Source organism: Euleptes europaea, chromosome 5 (genome assembly GCF_029931775.1).
Source record: "Euleptes europaea isolate rEulEur1 chromosome 5, rEulEur1.hap1, whole genome shotgun sequence".
NCBI classification, from domain to species: domain Eukaryota; kingdom Metazoa; phylum Chordata; class Lepidosauria; order Squamata; family Sphaerodactylidae; genus Euleptes; species Euleptes europaea.
This window is the reverse complement of record NC_079316.1, coordinates 53,133,606-53,158,232: the sequence shown is the minus strand read 5'-3', so window position 1 is coordinate 53,158,232 and position 24,627 is coordinate 53,133,606. Positions and strand designations below refer to the sequence as shown.

Sequence of the window (24,627 nt, the reverse complement as noted above, 5' to 3'; positions counted from 1 at the left end):
TGTGGGGAAAGGACACAGCATACACCTGGACCTCAAAGTACTGCCTGTACACATTGATCAGGGCACAGAAACATTTGAGCATACATGCTTGTGGAGGGTGGGAATATGCACATAGCCTTGATGGGGTAGTGGATGAAGAGTCAGATCAGACCTAGGGAGACCCAGGTTCAAATCCCCACTCAACTATGAGGCTGGATGACTTTTTGACAGCTGCTCTCTATTCCCCCCCCCAAAAAAAACCTAACCACAGAGTTGTGCAGATAAAGTGAGGATGGTGGAGAAACATGCCTGCCTGCTTCCTCTGTAGAGGAAAGGCAGGATTTTTTAAAAACAAATGTAATTTGTGCCACTGTCTTTAACATGTTTGTTGTTTATTGTTTAAGTGATTATTCAGTTTTTTAAAAATATATTGGGTCTTCTCATTCTGATTACTGAATCTAAGCCACCAAGGAGGTTTAAAAGGAAAGGTGGAATATTAATATTTTAAATAAAATAAATATATTTAAAGGTAATTAAAAGCCAATTGCTCTGGCAACCTTTAATCCAGTCATTAAACCTGTCTGTCTAACAACAGTATAGTCAAACAAGGCCAGTGTCCAGTTTTAACTCCAAGTTCTTTTGTGGGGTCTCCCCAGTTCCACCCCCCACCCTCACCCCTCACATTTCTCCTTGACAACTCCCCCATTGCCAAAAGCATTCTTCCTACATCTTGGAGGACTTGTGTGATGGGAATACAGTAGTATTGCTGCATGGGATACTGAAAGGATCACAATGTTACAGATTGTACGGTACTTCATACTCCAGAGGAGTAATGGTAAGTCATCCCGACAGACAGGGAAGGAACTCTCCAGCTACCTGACTTCAGAAGGAACTCTCCATCTGAGTCCGTAGTCTAGCCTCCAAGGTTCCTTCCCTATGACTTCCTTGCAGCAAATGCCAACGGGAGACCTGACTGCAGGGGGGGGGGGGGTTTCTACTGGCAGAGGAGGAAGCAAAGGCCAGTTGGTAGCAGACGGGTATATTCCCTGGCTGAGGTTGCTTCAACTGCCACCTGTCCAATCAAGACGTAGAGCTCAAACCAGACATTTGAAACAAACCACACACACCAGTATTCAGAGACCTGCTGCTTGTTTAGCATTGAAAAGGGGGCTTGCGAGAGCAAAAAAACCCCATGGACATGAAACCACACCATTGCAACAATACCTAGCAAGTCCCCTACTTGTTCACCTACCAATTGTTTCTTTTTTAATCTTTCTCTTACATTGCATGGAAAAGAATCCAGGTGATTGTGGGCAACTCCAAGGTTTTCTTGCTGCTGCCCAGGTTGGCATTTAAAACAGTAACAAGGATCTGTCAGGGTACTTACCCACAATCCAGTCACAGAAAGGGGAAGAAGGGGGTTGTAGGAATCCTGTGGACAAGTGATACCACCTTTGTGAGTCTCCCAGATAATGCTCTGGACTCCTTCAATGCTTTGAACTCCTCCCAACTGCCCCTGCTGGACTCTCCTTGTTTCCCTTAGCCACATTCACTCATATGGTCTATATTTTGCCCCATGCTGTACCCACGAGAACCCAGACCACAGCAGCATTCCCAGAGCTGGCACTTGGAGCAAACCAGTATATATTCCTATTGGCTCTTCCTGCACCGCTGCTGAGAAAAATACCAGGGCTCAGTGCCAGAATTTAGAGGGAGGAGGGAGGCTTGGCATGTCACTCAGACAAGCAGAGCCCAGGGGAGGCTGCCGGCCTCTGGCACTGGCGCCTGTTCTTCAGTTAGAGGAAACTCAAGACAAGACTGTGGCTTGCTGGGTGAGGGCAAGGGGCCCCTGGACCACTGCCCCCCCCCCTAACACAAGAGTCAATTAATTTCCACTATCTGTAGGTCATTGCTCCTTGGCAGAGACCACACCACTGACCCACAGCTACACCCGAGCCAAGAGGAGAGACCCTAAATACTCTAGAACAACAGGACATGAGTAGAGATGTAGGCTACACATTCCTGTAGTCACTTCATGCTGCTTTACAAAAAGGGGGTGGAAATCCCGTGAGGTTTCTGAGGTCTTCCTAGCTCCCCCCCTCTCTCCCAAAACACACTAGTAACCCACACATTCATCCTGCAGCTCTGCAAGGCTAAATGAAGGTAGTTTTTCCTCCTTATCAGATTCCTTCCCTCTGAGAAATTCCTCTGACAGAGAGGTACTCAGCACAAGAAAGGAAGTGCAAAACTGCCCATGTGCCAGTTCTTGCAAAAGGGGAAGAGGGCATATGCTAGTTTTATAGAGAGTTCCCATGCACCACTGCAAAACAGGGTGGCTTGGAATGGCCAATAGAAAGCTTGGGCAGGTAGCGAACTAAAGCTTGATTTGCCTTTGATGCCGAGTACAAAACAAGTCCTGAAAGCTAAACCCTGGACCAAGGCAATGTTTTGAATAGCGTAGAGCCATGCAAGAGCAGCTATAACTGTTCCTTCTGTTTTATCTATACAACTTGTTTTTACTGTTAATTCTTTGCAATTGCCTTTTGCTGATAAACCCTTATTTGATTCATAATGATTGGGCTCTGCATGTTGTATAGTTAGTAGAATGAGACACTGAGGTGAGTAAGTCAATGGGGGGTCACTATGGAGGTACCACTCCTATTGTAATCCTTCTCACTCATTCTGAGAGAACTGTGTTTGGGGTGATTCACCTGGTAGTAAAAGCCGGGCTGGAAAGAGCCTCAGAGAAGCTTACTTGCATTTCAGGCCGGGGTCAGGATCCTGATGTCCAAAGGACATCTAGTGGAATCTCTTTCATGCTGCATTGGGGAGTGAGAGAGCTCACCTGGAAAGTGTTATATGATCCTGGGTAGTAATACTGAACCTAAAAAAAAATTGGACAGGGGAAGGTGGAAGACAACCTGCATGTAATACAGGGAAAGCTGTATGGCTTCAATGCAGATAGGACCTTTCGGGGGTACAGCATAGCTCTACTGTGTATTCCAGCATCTGGACTTCAATAACTCTTAGACTACAATGTCACTGCATGAGAAAAAAAGCAAGCTGTCCATATTAGTGTGTGCAAATACATATCTATATACGTTGTGCAAGGGAGAGAGAGAATTCTGTGCCAGACTCTCACAGAAGGTTGCTTTTCAATTTAGTTTTCCCTTCCCAGGATGTCTGTAAGGAAGCAATCAGCAAATGATCAAAGATACTCATCTTTGCAATGTGTGAATTGTCAGGCACATTTCTGAGGCACTTGTTCAACAGTCTAGCTTCAGAGAGATGTGCACGCATAATTTGCCTCTGACCACCTGCACATTACAAAGATGAGCATCCTTCCCAGCCTCTTCCCTAGAACATGAGTAGGGTTAAGTAACATTAGAAGTGGCTTCACCTAGCTACAGACCATTGTGACAGGCAATTATGGTGAACTGTGCTACAGAGCAGGAAATCCCGGCTGAGGGAGAGGAAAGGTTGGGGACTGAGGCACAACACTCAGTTTGGTCTGGCCTTCCCAAGGGAAAACAAATGCATGTAATGGATATTTCCTCTTGTTCTGAGCTATTAGATAGGTCAATAGCAGGTACTGGGGGCTGTGACTGAGATGAGGCAATGCCAACAAGCCCACAGCAGTTATGGAAATAGCAAAATACAGAACCACCAACAGAAAGGAGGGCTTCTGAAAGTAGGCCCAGTGATTCCAGGCTTAATGCCGCGTCCTTCTTTTGAGGCATCTCAATCTAAATATCTACTGTGCTATCCAAGCCACATGATCGTTTTTGGGAGAAGGTCTGGATGTGCTGGTATGGACATACTTCCATACCAGACAGTTAGGGTTGCCAACCTCCAGGTACTAGCTGGAGATCTCCCGCTGTTACAACAGTTCTCCAGACGATAGAGATCAGTTCTCCTGGAGAAAATGGCCACTTTGGCAATTGGACTCCATGGCATTGAAGTCCCTCCCCTCCCCAAACCCCACCCTCCTTAGGCTCCACCCCAAAAATCTCCCACCGGTGGTGAAGAGGGACCTGGCAACCCTACAGACAGTATGTGCATGTGCACGTGCATGTGCGCACACACCCACACACACACAATGTATTCCCTCAGAAACCATCCTCAGGACACAGCTTGATTCTGGTGCTTCCTAAGCGTTCTGCCAGCAGAAAATGGCTGACGGGCAGCTCAGGCAATCCTAGCTTCCTGCAGCCTGCCTTCTGTTTGGAGGGTCCTAAGCCACCATGCAGGGTCCTGGAGACTCAGACATGTCTTCTGAGCCTCCCCCCGCCCATTCATGTAAACTAGAGGCTAGGGAGGGTTGGGAGTCTAGACATGAGATCTGCAAACTGGTAGTAGATCACGATGGGTAGCCATGTTAGTCTGTTTTAGGATTGCCAACCTCCAGGTGGTAGCAAAAATCAGACACCGTTTCCAACCACAGTCTTTCAAAAATATAATTAACAAATTGTCCAAAAGTAACCTTAGTCACTATAAATGATCCAAATAATATACAGTGACCACTTTGTCACAAAATGAGCATGCAGTAATCTGAGTTATGCAGTTCAAAGCAATGTCTATACAAGTCCATAACTCAGGTAAGTCTTAAAGTTGCTTTGGTGTTGTATAAAATATATGTGCATCCAATTCCTTTCCCAGGGAGATGAAATTCAACAAGCCAGACGGCCGTTTTGATTCTTCAACTCTTCCTCAGTTTCTGATCCCATATCTTCCCAAAATAATAATGTCCACTCAAGAGTCTTTACGTCAGGGGTGGGGAACGTCAGGCCCAGGGGCCGTATAAGGCCCGCAAAATCATTTGGTCTGGCCCTTCATGGGTCCTGGCACCTCTCTAGCTCAGAAGGATGCTGCCCTGCCTGAATCTCTTGGGCCCAGCTAGGGACAGCAGAGCTCAAAAGTGAATCACTCTGTGTGGCAGACACTCGGAGCCGTCTCTGGCTGTGCCTCTTGGCTAAATGTTTGACCAAATATAGTAAGCTAATTTTTAAGTTGATAATTTTATAAGGCCCGCAAATGATGTTATAAATATCCAAATGGCCTTTGGCAGAAAAAAGGTTCCCCACCCCTGCTTTACGTGGTACATCCGTCTCACAGCTTCCCTTCAGGTGCTTATTTCCTACAACCTCCAGGTAGTAGCTGGAGATCTCCTGCTATTACAACTGATCTCCAGGTGATAGAGATCAGTTCCCCTGGAGAAAATGGCCGCTTTGGCAATTGGACTCTATGACATTGAAGTCCCCTCCCCTCCCCTCGTCATCCTCAGGCTCTGCCCCAAAAACCTCCCGCCGATGGCAAAGAGAGACCTGGCAACCCTAGTCTGTCTGTAGCAGTAGAAAAGAGTAAGATTCCAGTAGCACCTTAAAGACTAACAAAATTTCTGGCAGGGTATGAGCTTTCATGAGTCACAGCTCACTTCTTCAGATACTGGTATTGTGGAGGGAACATTTAACACCTTGTCTAGCTAGACAGCAGACTTCTCTACAGGCCACACTCTCTGAAATAGGAGAAGCTCTCATCTTACACACCACTTAACTAGGTGGAAGTGCCACTATATGAGTGACAGAGTCAAATGCATGGAGGTGGAATGTATCAAAAGGCAATCTAAGCCTATCCCCTGATCAACCTATACAATCCAGAGCACAATTTACTACAAGCAGGGAGCACAGCCCTCAGGTTCATCTGTTATCGGTATTTGTGTTGGTTTGCACTCATGTTGATGCCTGCCCCTTCCAGTAGGCAGGGCTGCAACATCAGAATGGTTTGCCAACAAATGATAAGGCTAACGTAGCTGAAAGCCAACTCAGCAATACTGATAACAAGCATGGGAATGGTGAGGGGGGCAGGACCTTAGCACCAGGCAGTAGAGTTGGCCACCCAAATGGTAGAGTCTCAGCTAGTCAAGAGCACAACAACATTATTACATCAGCAATGGTGTGAGTAACTGCTAATGCCTTAAATTGTAGCAAGCTGCGAAAATGTTCCTTGGCACTATCCCTCTTTCTGTGTTCTGCAGCCCTCAGCTTGGCCCATTTTCACTGCATTACAGCTGGAATCAGGGATCAACATTAACAGGGCACCTACCAAGGCCCCCATCCCAGCAAGGGGCTCACTGCCAAGACCCCCAGAATCCTTTGGCCTGGCTGCTTGTCCTCTTTGCAAAGAAGCCTGTTTGCCTCCCAGCTTTGAGCAAATGAGCAGTGACAGGAGCAAGCTGTGCACAGTCATTTTCTCCCTCTTGGCAGCAGTCAGGACTGGGCCCAGAGGCAGAGGGCAAGTGTGTGGGTAGGGCTGCCAACTCCAGCTTGGGAAATTCCTGGAGATTTGGGGGTAGAGCCTGGGGAAGGTGGAGTTCGGAGAGGGGGGAGACCTCAGCAGGGTAAAGCACCATAGAGTCCACCCTTTTCTCCAGGGGAACTGATCTCTGTAGTCTAGAGATCAGCTGTAATTCCAGGAGATCTCCAGGCACCACCTGGATGTTGGCAACCCCATTTGTGGATAGCAGCAGGGAAGGCCCCACTGAGGGCACATGACCCAAGCAGCCCTTGAATCCTGTGTGTCTTATTGATCTTCTGTAGGATACCTCAGAGATCTTTTCAGGTAGACGAGGCAGGACTCACAGGGTGCTGGGCAAATTCTTGGGTGGGGTTTGAGGAAAGTTTGGGTATTTTCATCCACTTAGTTACTCTCAAGATTCCAGATTAGGGAGGGCCAGTGGTTTCCAGGGGGGCTGGTTCATGACAATATCCAGCAACTCCTACCCATACTGTTGCCTATCACTCAGTTGCTTTAAGGATCTTATCAATTCCATCATACATCTCTCTCTCAGCTGGTTAACTGAAGGACAATTAGGGACAATACACCGTAGAGTGACATCAGACACCCTGGAAGCACTAGAGGAGCAGAGAACTACAGTAACTGCAAAGGAGAGCCTGGAGAAGGAACACAGCTTAGACACAAGGGGTTTGGACTCTGGCTGCAGTCTTGGGCTCCTCCTAATTGGGGAAATACCCCCTCCTGCATTTTTTGGCAGATACCTTAGTGATCTGTCCTTCTCATACTCTCTGGCAACCCTTTTTACTTTGATATGTCAATTGATAAAAACTGATTGTTCCATGTGGGAGCCAAGATCTAAACACCAGTGAGCTTCTTCCATGTGCCCCATGCCACAGCCAGTGTTTATTCCTGCTATTAATACCAGTCTGGACTTCCAGATGAAAGGAATAGATAGGCAGGTTTGGTAACTTTCAAACGAACCCGAGAGTGGCTGCATAGCAGTGTGCAAATGCTGCATCTCTGTGAGGATCTTGTAAAACAGACTGCAGGCTTGAAGGACTAGGGTAAAATGAAGGTAATTCCACAGATTTCCCTGGGAACTTATGCAAGGTGATGTAATATGCATTCAACATGCCCAGTTTGGCTTCTACTCTGACCCATTACAAAATGCATTGATTACAATTAATCTCCAGCATTGCTAAAATTAGGACTATCACATTGCTCTTCTGCTCTCTCCCTTACAGGAGACGTACATGCTGTGATTAGTGCGGGGGGGGGGGGGACAGAATACTTAGATGTTGGATTCTCAAAGGCAGAGTGGCCACCAGTCTTGGTCTTTACCATCTACCAGGCACCCTGTGTTACTTACAATTGTGGTGGAGAAGTGGCAAACATTGCCCATCCTTTCAATGCCTGTTTGGAGTGAAGTGGGGACTGCAAGAACAGATCTAGAGGTGAGGTGTGTCACAACTCTCCATCCTGAGGGTCATGTTATTGGCAAAATGGTATAAAATAAGATAATTAGAACGTCCTGTTTGAAGGGGTTTTAGACATGTGTTCTCAGAATAGAAATATCAGTACAAAGTAAACAACGGATAAAATAAGAATATGGCAAATTGTTGAACAAAGTTATGGATACAGAGTTTTTACACCCACATTTTCATAATCATGGCCAAACAAGGGTTAGAAACAGGGGCATCAGTACATGGGAGGGTGATGGTCACTTATAGGGAATGTTTTAGACTATGTGTAATTATTCATCAGGAGTATTCCCGTACATCTAAGCCCACACACTCAAACAGCGACCGCGTGCAGCTGATGCTGGCGGGCCTGCTGTGGGGATTGGGGTTTTTTTAAGCAGCGGAGGGAGCGGCCGCCGTGTCGATATTTGTACGGTAAGCCCAAGTTTTCTTTTAGGATTGGGAGGGGTTGTGACGGAGCATCCCAGCCTCTAATTCGCATTGCGCCAAAGGACCCGCGTCGGCCGGACGAGGAAGCCCCGCGCGGCGCCTTTCTCTCCACTCTTGAGGCCGCCCCGAGGGGAGGGGGAGGCAGACAGCGAGCTGCCCCAGCGGCCGCCACCTCCCCCCTCCCTGCCACACGGGCCCTCCTTCCTCTCGGGCTGGCAAGGGGAGCGCCAGAGCGCGGCGCTCCCTGCAGTGTAGAGGGGGGCTTGCCAATGACGGAGGGGCCTAAGCCCCGAGGCACCCTCCCTGGCCCCTCGGCCAGTTCACAGCACAAGTGGTCTGCTTTGAAAGACCTGGAGAAGGAAGACATGATGATTTTTAACACCTGGAATAGTATTCCTGACTCATATGATCAGTTGAAAAAACTAGCGTTTGCTGTTCTTTCCCTTTTCGGTTCTACATATTCATGCGAGCAAGCTTTTTCCAGCATGAACCTTATCAAGAGTAAATTGAGAAGTCGTCTTATTGATGAGAACCTGGAATCGTGCCTAAAATTAAAAACAACAACATACAAACCTGACTTACCCAAACTTTCCAAGGAGATGCAAGGCCATTGTTCACATTAAGTGTTTGTCAGTCATTGTCATGATTTAATGTTATGGATACGTAACTTACAATTTAATTTTTATCAATAAATAAGATCATTATTAAGTATGATGTCAAGTTTTATTCAGTGTACCTATAGTTTAATTAATACTTAAAACTTTAATTAAAGTTTATTAAGTTAATAAACAGTGTACCTACCTATATATTTTAAGTTTAAAAAATTTGGCTCTCAAAAGAAATCTCAGTCATTGTACTGTTGATATTTGGCTCTCTTGACTAATGAGTTTGCCGACCCCTGTCCTACACCATGTGTGCTAGGTAATTAATGTTCATTTTTTACACATGAAGAAATCAGGCTGAGAGATAATGACTGAAAAAGAATAGAAAGCATAGAAATGGATACCAGCAGGATGTCCACCGTCATCATACAACAGATCTATTCTGCTCCTCCTAATGTTTGCAGGAGCATGAGCTGGGAGGAAATTGTATTCCTTCATAGGGGGAATTAATGGCCTGAAGCCTGAGGTGGCAGACATCCAGAGGTAGCAGCTACAGATACAGATGAATGGAACAGTTAGTCCCCATAGCTAGCAATGGAGAAATGGCTCAGATATCTGCACCTGAGCTGGGAACTGTTGGCATAATAAAAGAGGTAGCACTTTCCTGAGAGTAAGCCAATTGAGCAAAATTGGAATTACTTCTAAATAGACCTGCTTAACATTGCTCCCATAGACTCTAGGTCTCTCCACTATAGCGGATCAGCAGGTTCTGTAGAGCGCTGAGTTTCTCACGCCCCTGCTTATCACCCAGTCTCACTGGATGGCCACTGACAAGCCACTATCCTTTACCCTAGCATTCTACACACAGTTGTTATGAGGCTCAATGAGCTTTCCAGAGAAAGGGGTAGAATAGAAATGTAACCAAAAAATCTGTTAAGTGAAGATGGAATCCTTTCACTGTCAGGAAAGTTGAAAAGTATGCCAGAGGACGTGAAACTTATCACAGATGAAGCCTCAACAAGGGACATGGTGGCAACATGCTGGCGTCCTGTCCTGGAGCCTACCTGACTTGCTAGCCACTTCAGTTGACTGTAAGGCAGATTCTCTGTGCTAAAATGCAGCTCTGTTACACCATCTGGTGGCCAAATTCTATCAGGATGACCACAGCTAACGCACCAAAAGAATTGTGAAATTCAGCGCCTCTTTATACCACGTCCTGATCATCTCTAGCTACAGCCCAGACTCTGCCCTTGTCCAATGACAGGAAAATGAATTGGATCTCCTCTCCTTCCTCCTTGGGGAACTACCTTGCTCAGGTTTCTTTGTGGCAGCCAGAACCAACACTGGCAGGCCTGTTTTTGTGCAACCGGGTGACAAATGAAGATCCCAAATAAAACCCCTCCCTCCCTAGTGTACGTGCCATGTCAGAAAAAAAGATATATTTCTGTGGCATCACCAAATGTGAAGCAATTCTGCACTAGATTGTATTTATAGCTTCCTGACTCTAAATTATCTCTCTGGTCATCATCACTACCTAGCATACAAGATTGAAATCTTGTAGTCCTGACTGCCACATTCAAAGCAGAGTAGTGTTTGTTGCCCACACACAGACAGACCTTTATTCCAGAAGAATACAATTTAAAAATGTCTTGCTCTCTGTTTCTGTAGCACTTAGTAAAGTGGATTGAAGTTCCAATTCCACCCACCAACATACATTAGGAGATGGGAAAGTTTACCCTTTTACTACTCTTAATCACTCTAATAACAAGCATGACAAAAAAAGCAATCCTCTTCAAGTGATTTCAGTTATGTGTCCCTCCTTATAAAGAGGTCATATGGAAACTGTGGCTGGGAAGTAAATGATGCAGTAAACTTATCTGGAAGAGCTAGAAAGAATAGCTCAAAAGGGAAAGCTGCCTCCAGCAGAACCAACAGTAAAGCTTACCTGAGTTGGCCAAGATCCTGAAACAACTCAATTCATGCCTGTTGTCTAAAATCTAAGATTCTGCACGTTAGAGTACTTGTTTCTTTTAATGAATGCTTGCCTTTAAAATCACACTCCCCAAAATACCTTTTAAAAAGTGTTATTAAATTTGTGTAACATTGTAATCATTTCCCAGTCTGATTCATGGTCATTACAATTCCTGTTTGATCTAGCCCATCTTCTTGCCATGCAAGTAAAGCAAACAAAAGCTAGGAAGCCAGAGGAGATATTGCAAAAAGGATGCATACTTGAGCCATCTCCTGTCTCTGAACCCAGCTAAGCCCTAAAATGGATCATCCTTTCCATTTCTCAGAACTTTGGCAGTTTGGTAACAAAACTAAGCAAAGAACTGAAGTTTCAAAGAAATACCCTGGTTTGTCTGGGACTGAAAACAGTTAAACGTTTGGACCTGTGTGCTCTTTCTCACCTCCATATCGCAATGTTTTCGTTGCAAAAGATTTCTTAAAGCAACAGTCTTCCTTGAATAGCAAGCAAAGTTACTGTCCAAGGTACTGAAACAGAAAGCTGCTCATATTCCATCACAAGAACTAGGACTAATGCTTTGGTAATCCACTTACCTGGATTTAAAAATCTGTTTACCAGAGTTGGGGAGGGGGCCACCCACAAACTCACTGGGGCCAAAGGAGACTCCCTGGCAATGCAGTCCTGGAGTCTTCAGAGCCCAGGCCTTGCCTGGAAGCAGGGAAGAAAGAACCAGGCAAGCCACAGCCCACAGAAATGGGGCTGGGATGTTCCCTGAGCCAGCCGTACCCACCACACAACATAGTGGGAGGCAGAGCACCATGGCCCAGCTGCAACTGCCAGTAACCCCACAGTCGAGGCCAGCAGCAATCCCGCTCTTCTTGGGCTTGCACAGGCCAAACAGGAGGCATTTTGAGGCAGTCAGGAAGGACAGGGCATAGGCAGAGGAGGCCTGCACTGGGGACTCAGCCTCCCATATTGGCCATGCCCCACAGATTCCCACCCCATGTCACTGGGCATTGGATGATCCCACGGCTGCCCGTATGGGCTCCTTGAAAAGGCAAGGTCAGGACAGCTGAAGAGGAAGGACCAGACCTCTACCTCACTGGCAGAGAAGAGGGGCAGGCCAGTAGAGAGGGGGCTGGATGAGTCAAAACCTCCTTCCTCTTGTGGCTCACCTTGAAAAGACACTGGAGGGCAGGAACAGCTGCCCTGGACTCCAACCCTAAATAAAGTGAGTATACTGAATTAATATTCTTGCTCTCTGTGAAATGCACACATGGATGTGCACACTGCACACATATTTTCAGTGATTTTTAGACCTCTTAGCAAAAGATGCAAAGTTGTTTTCAAAGGAGCAGAGAGAAGAGAGATCACATCCCCATCCACAAGCGGACGACCTGATGCCTCCTCCCTCTGATCTAGTCATGCATAGATGCGTAGAATGTGAATGTGCATTTAGGGGGAGTGGAGAACGATGCACACTGCCCTGAACTCAGTGAGCAAGAAAATACTACAATGTAGATGGACATCTGTGTCCAGATGCAATCTGAACTAGCATGTTATCCATTGAACTGAGTTGCTTTCAATGAGATGTGCTTTCAGAGGCACATCCTGCCCCAGTTAATCATATATAACCAGAATTGGTTTGGGGCAAACCACAGCATTGAAGGACAATGAAATGGCCAGCTCAGTATGGCAAAACATGGATTGTCATGTGGTCACTGGAGCAAAACTGATATCCGCAGACCCCCAGTTCAAGATGAAGGCAAAGGGAAGGAGACTTCTTCTCAGCAGTGAGGCAATGATGTAGCTGCATCCAACTTGCTATAAGACACCACATCACTAAGTGATCTCTGCCTGCTATGTGATCTTAGCCACAGAAGATAGAATAATTAAAAAGGGCACCGAGGAAGCTGTACATCAGGGCTGCAAAACTGGCTTGAAAAAAATATGACAGATCACTGAAATAGAGGATATTTGAGGAAGCCCTTGAAAGCTCATATCTCACACTGAAGATCAAACCGGATGAAAAATCAGGGCAGAAATAATTTAAACAGCTGTCACATTGCCAGCCCTCTAAGGATTGCTGCCACCACCCTGATGACACATATTTAGGCCAAGGTAAGATACCTGTTTAACATACACACAAAAGATTCAAGTTGACATGAAGCCAAAGCACTCCTTTCTTATCTAATGAAAAGGTCTTGCCAATGTTTCCGCCCACCCCTTCAATGAGTAATATTTAACAGAGACCAAGGAATTTTGAAGTTTATTGTGGATTAAACTTCCTGCTTCCTGTTTCCAGGTATAGCAAGTAAACTCGGGTGCTTCTAGAAAGCAATCAAAGCATTCTGGTCGTAGTGCGAGTTCAAACAAAGACTTCGTAAATCATTATAGTGCAATGGGAAACGTGCAAGGTTACCAGGACTACCTTCACAAGGGCAATGAATAATTATGGGATTTACACAGAAGGCACAACAGATCTGGTTTTTCATTATTGCTTTGTGTATCTACACAAGGGATGACTGCACTCAAGGAAATGAATATATACAGTATAAGCATAGAGCATGTATGCATATCCTGTCTTACAAAGACAGAAAGAGCATACCTTGCATTCCTCCTTTCTTGGAGTGTACATTTATCCATATTTCCTTAAAAAGGGGAAAGGAGGAACAGTGGCTAGACTGTCCATTGATCAGTTACACAGGAATGGGGTATCTATTGCTGGCTCTGGAGCTAGACTTGCAAGCGTATCATTCTAAACAATAAAATACAGCTGGGACACATTTTTAGATCATGCAGAAAAGACCTCCATCTCTGTTTCCCATTGTCATAATGGAAACAATCTAATTGACAGGGATACTGTGAGCTGTGAAAAAGCATGGTAAAGCATTTGGCATACTAAGCACTACAGAAATTATTTATAACTAATTAGTGGCATCACTCTGAACCCATTACTACCAAATTCACAGAAAAATTCCTGACAAATGGCTCTTTGAATTTAGAATGCAAAAAAAAAAAAAAAAAAAAAAAACCCCAGAGGGGAGGGGAGAGAAATGTTCCCAGTTCTGCTTTTGTTTGCTCTGGACTTTAATGTGCTCTCTCTTTCTCAGCTGTGTCCTCCTAATGCATTAGCCTCATTGTTCCCAGCTTCCTCTTGAACCTCCCCAAGTGGGAATTCAATGGTTTCATAATGTGTGCTGCAGCCACTGGAAGGAGTTAATTCTGTATTTCATTCAACACCTCTGTTACCTAACTGAAGCACATTTATTGCTGAAACCTCATCTGCTGCTCCAGAGGGACATGACACCTAGCGTCTCCGCCAACAGGCATAGATCAGAGTCTAGAGGCACTCATAAGAACCAACACAAAAGGATACCCCAGACTAATGTAACCATTCCAGGAGCCCATTGCTGTGATACCTAGAAAATACTTTATCATCAAGGTCACACTTAGGTCAGTTGCCTCTGGGATCTGACATCTACCTCATTATCCCACACCTCTGTGCAGATTTGCTAAAGACTATGGCTGCTTAAAGCCAAATTATTATGTCCAGTCCTCGTGGGTGGAGTGGTTGAGGGACAGCAAAGAAGTTTACAAAAGTGCCCAGGACTCTCATGTCTAGGGCCACCTGGCCCCTCTACTCCCAAGGCTAATTCTTTGGAATGGCTTATTCAGTCTCCACAGCTGCTATAGTGCTACAGAGCTTGTTAAAAGTATCCGATCCCTCCCAGGCCTTTTCTTCTCCCCCCACTCCTCTTTCTCCACCCATCCAAACATATCAATGCTCTGAGGATGAGAGTTGATGATGCACTGGGAAGGCAATGACTAAGCCCTCTCCCCATTATCCTAACAAACTAGTGCTGCCTCAGTATTGCTGCTGCTGGCCTGTTGTAGAGAGGAAGGGAAGAAGAAAAGAGCTGGTTTTTATAAGCCGACTTTTTCTACCACTTAAGGAAGAATCAAACCGGCTTACAATCACCTTCTCTTCCCCTCTCCACAACAGACACCCTGTAGGAGTGGGGAAACAAATCCAGTTCACCAGATTAGCGTCCACCACTCATGTGGAGGAGTGGAGAATCAAACCCAGTTCTCCAGATCAGACTCCACCACTCTTAACCACTACCCCACGCTGGCTCTCTGAGTCCAGGGAGTCAGTCTCTGTCCTCTTCAACAATATGATAGCTACTGCCAAAGGTCCATAGCACTGGTAGCAGATTAGGGGTATTTTGGCACAGCTGCATTTAGTCCATATTGCACCACACTCCAGATCACACTGCAGCCAGGCACTACAATCTGTTCTTTTGCCTAAACATACAGAAATATCTGGCCCAGCAGCAACCAAGTCTAGTAACATGCAAGCCAGCTGACAGTTTCCAAAACAAATGAGCAAAGCATACACATTAACGTTTTCCCCAAATACAGGAAGTCAAGCCCACACAGTTCAAATCCGGTGGTTGAAAATGGAAAGAGATTTGATGAGCTGGCTAATGAGTGAAGCATCCCAGCAATGATCTATCGAGCAGCGAGGAAAACAGTGCCTGGACTGGCACAAATATTCCAGTTTTATTATTGCCTAGACTAGAAACTGGTATAGCTGTTGAGAAACCAGCCATTCTGGCACAACACCAGTAAAAAGAAAGAGAAAAAAAGAGAGAGAGAAGGCATGTTAGTACCCTTCCCACAGAGCCATGGCCCTAATTCAGATTGCCCTCCCCAGCTGCTTTCCAGGCCCAAATTACACATCAGGAGTTCCAGACATTGAATGTCAGCATCACCTGTAGCTTGATCCGAGATTGTGAGCTGATTTCTGAACTCAGTGTAGAGACAGGGGCTGCTCTTGGTGCATATGACTCAGTGTGGCTCCAGGTTTTATTTCAAAGTGTATTAGGTGGAAAGAAAATTGTTTTGGCAGATCTGGATCTTGTGTGCTGTTTATATCCAGTGTTTTTTTAAATTTTGGTGATGAACTGTTATATTTTTATGTGACTGCAACTTGCTGTTGCTTTGTTAGCCACCTTCATTCTAATAAGGCAGATAAGGCGGGATAAAATTAAAATAAGCACAAGGTTGATGTATCCTTTGGCAATATGCCCAAAGTTCCCAAACTGTATGGATCTATGCACAGCAGTGCCCTTGAGCAGGGATGGCCAATTTGCAGCCAGAAAGCTACACTGAACTCCTGCCATCCATGTGGTCAGCTTGCATCACCAAAGGTATAGCTTCTCACCTAGCTGACACTGGGAAACGTGAAATCACCCAGCTGCAGATTCCTCTGCAGTGATCATGTTCCACTCAGTAGGGCCTCTGTTGGCAGGAAGTAGTTATCATGCTCATCAGTGGGGTTGCCAGATCTAGGTTGGGAAATACCTGGAGATTTTGGGGGTGGAGCCTGAGATGGGCAGGGTTTGGGGAGGGGCTTCAATGGAGTATAATGCCATAGGGTCTACCTTCCAACGTGGCCATTTTCTCCAGATGAACTGATCTCTGTCACCTGGAGATCAGGTGTAATAGCAGATCTCCAGCCACCACCTGGAGGTTGGCAACTCTACTCATCAGCCTGGCAGCTTATGTTTTTTTTTTTTTTAATGTGCAATGTGAAAACTGTTGACTGGAGCCAGAAAACAATCATGCAAGGAACATCCTGCAGTCTGTGCAATGCTACGGGTTAATTTGTGCTGAATGCACCAAGGATCCATTGCAGAAAAGAATCTCAGCAGTCCTGGGGGATGTGAATTAATACTAACCAAGGGCATATGCAGAGTGCACTTGCCCAATACCAAAAAGCTGCAACTAGCCCACTTGTGACTGGGATTAGAAGAAAGGGCTTTTGAACCAGAGGGTGCAAATCCCAGAAATGCTCATTTTAGGAATGCAAGCACTGGATATGTCCATCAATCCTGGGTTTGTGTACTAGGGTGGAAATCTGAAGGGTCAGTATAAATCTAGGTCAGGAACATCAACAGACAGTGGCAAGGGGAAAATTTAGCCCACTGACTATGTGGAGGGGACACTTATGGGAGACCCAGGAAAGACAAAAAAATTGAGCCACAGAAAAGCACTCAGATAAATGCTGATGGCTCATGCTGGGACGGTATAAAAAATAGAGGAGATATATTGAGAGTGGATAGGGAGTGAGGGACCATTTCTCCATACATTCCCCATGCACCCCTGCCTCTTACTGTGCAGGAGAAAATGACCTTCCATCCCGTTCCGAGAGCTCTGCTTTGGCCTGGCCTTTAGCACTCCCTCTCCACCAGCCCTCCAAGCCCCAAACTACCTTCAATGCCGCTGAGGATCTTGAAGCACTTGGTAGTAAACCAGTAGGACATGATGAGGAGGAAGATAATAAGGGAGGCGTACAGGAGGCTGTCGCTGTGTGGGGTTTCTCTCTCCATGTCTCTCCATGCCCAATATACGGGCCCCCTTTGCCCTGGCTCCTCTCCGCTTGTTCCGTGGGGTGAAAGCCTCTTCTAGGTAAATTTTGAGCTCTCGGTCGTGCGCATGAACCAGGCTCCCCAAACCAATTATATTAATTGTTCTCCTCCAACACATGGCACCTGTCTAAAAATAACTGGCTGGCCCAGGGGGAACCTAGTGGGGTAAGCACAAGAGACGGAACATAGAGAAATGGAAGGTAAGCTACTGGGACAGGATTGAACCCCGCTGCAAGTTCTGGGTGAACTGGATACAATTTTCACACTCCGAACAAAGGAGTCTGTCCCACAGCTAAGACTGCTACCCTCTCGATTCTTCTATATGGCCAGGTCATTGTTTTTTCTTGCTGAGCTTTAATTAGTGAACTGGATTATATTAAATTGCTTTTAATTAAACTGCATGTTAAATGAATGCAAATGAATTCTAGCTGTTCTTCCATACACTAAGAGGCAATAACTACCTAGAGATCACCTTAAGGCAGATGTGAAAGTCAAAAATATCTAAACTGACCCTTGGCAGTTGCTGTTTCTTTCACCTGATCAATTTAATTCCACCTTCATACTCACTTACTTCTCCCTGTCACAGCCGACTGCTTGGAACAGGAGTGTCAAACTCATTTGTTGAGAGGGCCGGATATGACATAAATGTCACTTGGTTGGGCCGTCCCATGCCTCATCAGCCCATATTGGAAGATGGGGGGGGGGTGGCTGCCTCAGATGGGGGGCCCACAGCTAGCTGGCCAGCCCAGTTCTGGGGTGGGAGAGGTGGCTGCCTTGGCCAGCTCACGGGCTGGATAAAAGCTCTGAAGGGGTCAGATCTGGCCTGTGGGCCATATGTTTGACACTCCTGGCTTAGAGGGTTTGGATTCATTATCCCGAAATCCAGGGAAGCACAAGTGGAGATTGCTTATGCCACTTCCAGGGAGCAGAAGGGCCACTTGGTCATGGCGTGCCAATACAGATGCATTAAGACTTTACAAGTGCAAACCTGCTCATAATTTATGCCTGAAAATTTTAGGGCAATAAGAATGTATCCATTAAGATTCATCCTCCTTCCAGATGCTCATAATCTTTGTACTTGAATTACAGCAGCAATGAAAGGGTCAAATGATGGAGTCAAGGGAGTAGAGAACCTAAATGTCAAAAGGCTTAAAAGCAGTACCAGTGCCACCAAAGATGAAAAGCAGTATCTCCTTCATTAAAGTGCTGCAGACAAGCTTTATAAGCACACAACTCTTTCTCACACATAGAAGTTCAGGGGGTGGGGACGCTGGCTGGAAAGAGGCACAGGGGGCAGCTTTTCACAATCCTTGCAATTTGCAGGGTCTTCACTTCTAAAGCTAACAGTAATATTTGCTTTATAAAGTAAAGCAAACAACAATCCCGGCACCACAATTCATATTAATTTATTTGAAATGTATATCCCAGACTTTCAGCCCTGCGGAGTTCATGAGACAGCTCACAGAACTCTGAAAAGAAACTGAAAAAAGGCTAGAATATAAATTTAAAGAGTTAAAAAAGAGTTTAAAAAAACATTAAATGCTCCAGCTAAAAATTAAGTTAAAAGCCTGGGTGAAAGCCAATTTTTTTAGCTTAATACCTAAAAATTACTAGACACTATGCAAATCTCTGCTGCAAAAGAGTTCCACCATGGAAAGGGCCCTCTCCCTTTTAACCACCTGTCCTATTCCACCGGGGGGGGGGGGAGAGGAGAAAAGCCTGTTTGGCAGCTCTTGGGTGGGCACATATGGGAGTCGGCAATCTCCTATATGGCCCCAGACCATTCAGGACTTTAAAGATAATAACCAGCATCTTGAATTAGGCCCAGAACAAGTAGGCAGTCCGTTACTTCTTCTTTTTTCCAGGATTGTCATGATATGTTTTCTATCGCCAGCCCTAGGAAGTAATCTGGCTGCAGCATTTTGTACCAAGTGCAGCTTCAAAACCATTTTCAAGGGCAGCTCCAAACAGAGAGCACTGCAACACCTTGACCTGGATGTGATCAGAGCACGGATAACTATATCAGAACTGTGTCTGCTGAAGAAAGGTTGCTGTTGGTGCGGCATTCTAAGCTGGCACTCTCCATTGGTATTCTAAACCGGTACTCGGCACTCCCATCTCTAACTCCAGATCTAAACGCACCTCCAGGCTGCAAACCTGATCTTTCAGCAGGAGTGCAGCCCCATGCAGAACAGGCGGTCTCTGTATGAGTCATGGTGACCAAGAAAGTTTCTGTATTAAAACTTGGCCTGAAGCTGGACCTACTGAAATAGGTCCAGATAATCAGTGTCATCCAAGCAAGCCTGGAGCTGAACAGCCCCCACCCACCAGGTCACCATCGCCACCTTCTCTATTCTAATGGAGAGATAAACTCCTAAAGATTTGGGTAACTTCTTCACTCACAAAGCCACTACATTTATCCAATATGAACAGAAGTTGTGCACACTCTGTTTTGTTCTTTGGTTGTTGCACCAAGAGGAAACTGCTTTATTTATTGTTAATAGAGCTGTATATATCTCTTTCAACAGTGACCAGAGACAATTCAGCTGAAGTTAATGAGAGCTTATACCAGGCAACCAGTGCCTACCAGAACATAAAATACATATATATGACAAATACATGGAGATAAATGCCACAACCGCAGTATTTATTTATTTACTTATAACCTGCCTTTTCCATGGTTCAAGTGGATTACAATAATAGTTTAAAACACTTTGTTAAAACAAAAAATAAAATAGCAAACCCCAAATCTCTTTCCCTCTGTCCCCTTAAAAGATGCCTGCCATTCAAACCCCCTCAAAATCCCTGGCAAACAGGCAGGCCTTGCAGAGCCTCCTGAAGATCTCCAAAGAAGCCCCCTCCCACCTCTTCAGGGATCCCATTCCACAGAGCCATGATGGAAAATGCCCAGGCACTGGTTGATGCCAGGCAGGCCACCCTAAGTGGTGGGATAGCCATCACATGGCTCTCTGAGGACCATAGCTGGTGCACAGGGACATACGGAAGGAGACCGTCTTGGATAAACACACTCCATCCTTCTCCTGCATGTGATTGAATTCCTTCCTTTCAGGGCAAACCATAATTATGCTGTCATTTCCAAACCAGCCAAATCCGGTTTGCTCTTGCCCTCTAAAGCAAAATTATGAGTGTACAAAGCTACCTTATACCAAGTCAAGCTACTGGTCCATTTAGCTTGGTATTGTCAACTCCAACTGGAAGTTTCTCTTTAAGATCTCAGGCAGATCAAGGTCTTTCCTAACACTTGTTACCTGTAACTGGAGGGGCACTGAGCCACAGCCCTGTTTGATTATACAATGTCTAATTCTGGCTTGGAGGATGAATTGCAAGGCACAGTTTCGTGGCTTGCATGCAACAGCAAGCTATTGTTTGCTCTGTAACAGGACATCAGGGTTAAAAGGATTAGCATTCCAGCGGAGGAGAGAGAGGGAAAGGAAAGCACGAGCCCAAAGTTCAGACCCAAAGCCTACACCCAGACCACGCCAGTAACTCATATGTAAAATAGAGAGCACTGCCCAAGGTACTGTGCTCAGGTATACCACCCTTTGACCTACATACCCCCTTCTATTTCACTGTAGCTGAGTGGTAATGAAAACCTCTAACTCCATTAGCTCCTGCCTCAAACACATGTTGCTGTAACTGTGTCTCTCTGTTGTCACCTTTGCACAGTCAGATGACAAGAACAAGGTGCTGCTGCCCCACTTTTCTCACTCCATCTTTAAAATAAAAGTAGGAATGTTCACACACACCAAGGCACACTCGCTCACACACCGCCCGCCAGTTCCCTGGTGAGGCAGCACTGGCACCAGGCTAAAATTAACCAGTCACCCACCTGCCTGGGTATAAATAACAGCCGGAGCTGCACATAGGTGGGGCTTCAACCTCAGACACAATCTCTCGTGCCATTGCTAATGCACACCCCAAAGACTGCAGGCCTTGGCGCCCTGGGCTACAGCCTGCTTCAAACACTATACTGAACAGCATGGGCACATCAAGTAGAATGCTTCAAACATCCATTTGCATTAGATATAAAACGATCCTGAGGAGGCCCTTGATTGCTTCCCTCTTCTAAAAACCCAAGTGAGGCTGGAGGCACATTAGAAGGTCAGCTGAGAGCTCTGGGCAGCCTGTTTCATAGCCCATTATAGTTCCCTTCCAGGAAGTAACCTGATTAAATGGCCCTCACTAAAGCATTTTTCTATGTGCTGCCATGCAACCACATCACAAAATGTGGTTTTGTCCTCATGCAAGAGGTCAGATTAATTTCACCAACACCCTCCCCACATTTTACCTATAACTATGTGGGTCAAGTGGACCTTTCAACAGATATATAACCGAAATGGAGTCCCTAAAACATGACTCATCAGACATGGGCATGTGGCCCCCTAGGAGAAACACTCTGTATTCACGGCACATCCCATCCAATTGTGGCAGGGCTCGGGGAATGAGGATCCTGCATTGCCAACAGCAGTGCTTTCTCTCTCTTTTGCAGCTGGGAGCCTACTCACCTGGGCGACCTGGCCTGGCTGACGTCATGATGGATATGATCGTTTTTAAATTCTCCATTAGGAGAGCTAAATTTAGGTCACAGCTGAATCTTATTACTGAGCTGCTAATCAGAGTGGGAGCTGATTATTAATAAAGCACAGTCCAATATTGGCAAAAGGGTATTTTGGGCCCATGGATGTTTTACTGCTTCAAGTCTGGCTAATTGACTAAGAATCCATTCTCTTTGCCCAACATCACGCAGTCCAGGGAAGCTGGGGTTGTGGAGTCCTCTCTGAGCAGGAGCGCCAGTGTTCCATTTGGACTGGGGCTCAGTTCTACCACCAGCTTTCCATGTCATAACTCAGCTTTGTAACATAATCCATGAATCATGCAGAATGAGTTATATATTAGAGCGTGCTTTGGGGCACACACAGAGAACTTGTTACTCCTGAACAAATAACCACAATCTGCCCCTACACCTCAGAGCTCTGAGGAAAAAGAGCCTGCATTCTTAGGCCCAAGTTCAGGAACCCCAAGGAGAAGACCAGAGCCACTGAGTCCTCATTCATGGCTTTTAAAACAAACCAGGTTTACCATACACTGTATGGCTTATGTAAACACCTTGAAAACCCCCTCCATGAATGTGCATATATTTGTTTCCAAACCCATCACTGTCATCTCCTCCCAACAAACTCCTTCCTTCTGGCTCCTCACCTGAAGGAAGGTACTTCACCACAGGTGGTTCAAGAATGAAGAAAACCAAAGGAACTTTTCTTCAGAACGTTATGAAGATCCAACCCAAACCCATATACCCCATTTGCAAATCTTGGAAATGTTCTGAATCAAAACAAAAATTATTCTAACATTCAGGAGTGGCCTTCAGGTTGTTCTGCCATCTTGCTGTCCTGTTCAGATTTCCTGGGGAGTGGGAGGGGGCTGCAGCAGGAAGGAGAGAGAGAAGCTCGGCATCCGCCATAAGTGTGCGTATGAGAGAGAGAGAGAGAGAGATGGAGAGATGTCAGGAACATGATTCTCCTGACTGACATGTTTGTGTTCAGTGTTTCCACTTTCTGCCGATCACTGCCATATCTCAGTGGATTCTAGTTGCCTGAGCTGTTCTGTTATCTGGGGCTGAATGCATGCCAGGTAAGCAGAGAAAGCCTTTGCCTCTCTCTCTAGGAGGAGGATAGACAGGCAGGATATATGGGGAGGCACAGGGATTATGGCTTTTCCCCATGATAGGTACGCAGTGCTAGCCAGCCAACATTCCCTGCAAGGTAGCAAATAGGGTTGCCAGGTCCGTCTTCGCCACCAGTGGGAGGTTTTTGGGATGGAGCCTGAGGAGGGCAGGGTTTGGGGAGGGACTTCCAATGCCATAGAGTCCAATTGCCAAAGCAGCCATTTTCTCCAGGGGAACTGATCTCTATTGGCTGGAGATCAGTTGTAATAGCACGAGATCTCCAGTTAGCACCTGGAGGGTGGTGATCCTAGTAGCAAGGGAAACATGTTGCTCACATCCTATGGCAAGTAGGCAGAACTGCAGAGATGGGGGAATAAAAGCAGCTGCCCAAACGTCTCCCACCTCAATATGTATGCCTTCCATGATACTATTCATTCCTCCCTCTGAATACTGCAATTGGTGCCAAGTGTGTCGAGATTTTTTCCTACAGAAAGCCAATCTTTCTACATGCAATCCAACTGCCTAGAGCCAACCACAAAGAAATGCTCTAAATTCACATGCCTTTGGCTCAGTTAGGAATGTTCAAGGAGCAGTCCCTACAAAGCAGAGCACAAAATACAGATAAAGGGAAAGAGAGAAAGAAAGCAATCCCAGGGAATTTTCATTCCTTTTTTTACGCAAAGCAAAGGCACCTCCAGTGTGTGAGGCTTTCCCTCACATAGAGCCTGGAGTTCTCCCAGAATTACAACTGATTTCCAGACTACAGAGATCAGTTTCCCTAGGAAAATGGTGCTTTGGAGGATGGAATATATGGTGTTACACCCCATTGAGGTCCCTCCCTTCTAGGGTTGCCAGGTCCCTTTTTCCCACCAGCGGGAGGTTTTTGGGGCAGAGCCTGAGGAGGGCGGGGTTTGGGGAGGGACTTCAATGCCATAGAGTCCAATTGGCAAAGCGGCCATTTTCTCCAGCTGAACTGATCTCTATCAGCTGGAGATCAACTCTAACAGTCAGAGATCTCCAGCTAGTACCTGGAGGTTGGCAACCCTACTCCCTTCCCCAAATTCTGTCCTCAGGCTCCACCCCCAAATGCCCAGGAATTTCCCAACTTGGAGTTGGCAACCCTATCAAGAGGTAATGCAATTGAAATCTAGCTGTAACATGGGGCAGGGGTGTTTGCAAGAACTGGTCTGCTGTGAAAAGTGCCCCTCCCCTTTTGCTGGGGTTGTTGTTGTTGTTTTGCTGATTTTTTTAATGAACATTTTCACAGCAATGAGCCCTCCCCCATTAAATGCCTCCTTAACCAGACTAAATGCCTCCTTAACCAGACAGCCATGCACCCAAGCCCCAGTGAAGAAAATGTAATGCAGGCACACTGAATTGCCTTTGTAATGTCAGTCACAACATACTTTGATGATGTCACATTGCCACAGAGCAGGGTTGCCAGCTCCAGGTTGGGAAATACCTGGAGATTATAGGGTGGTGCCTGAAGAGGGCAGGGTTTGGGGAGGGACTTCTGTAGGATATAATGCCATAGAGTCCACCTACCAAAGCAGCCATTTTCTCCAGGTGAACTGATCTCTGGCACCTGGGGATCAGTTATAATAGCGTGAGATCTCCTGCCACCACCTGGAGGTTGGCAACCCTACCACAGAGTCAATCAGATTTGACGGACTATGTGATTTTCCCATTCATTCAGGATAGCGTTGCCAACTCCAGGGGAACTGAACTCTGTAATCTAGAGACTGCTTGG

At 45.9% G+C, this 24,627-nt stretch overlaps 1 protein-coding gene across 2 annotated transcripts in view; it reads right to left on the bottom strand.

The window, feature by feature from the left end:
• The window catches only part of KCNIP2 (potassium voltage-gated channel interacting protein 2), a 132,298-nt gene that overhangs the window by 38,182 nt on the left and 69,489 nt on the right, over positions 1–24,627 (bottom strand). The window lies entirely within an intron of this gene.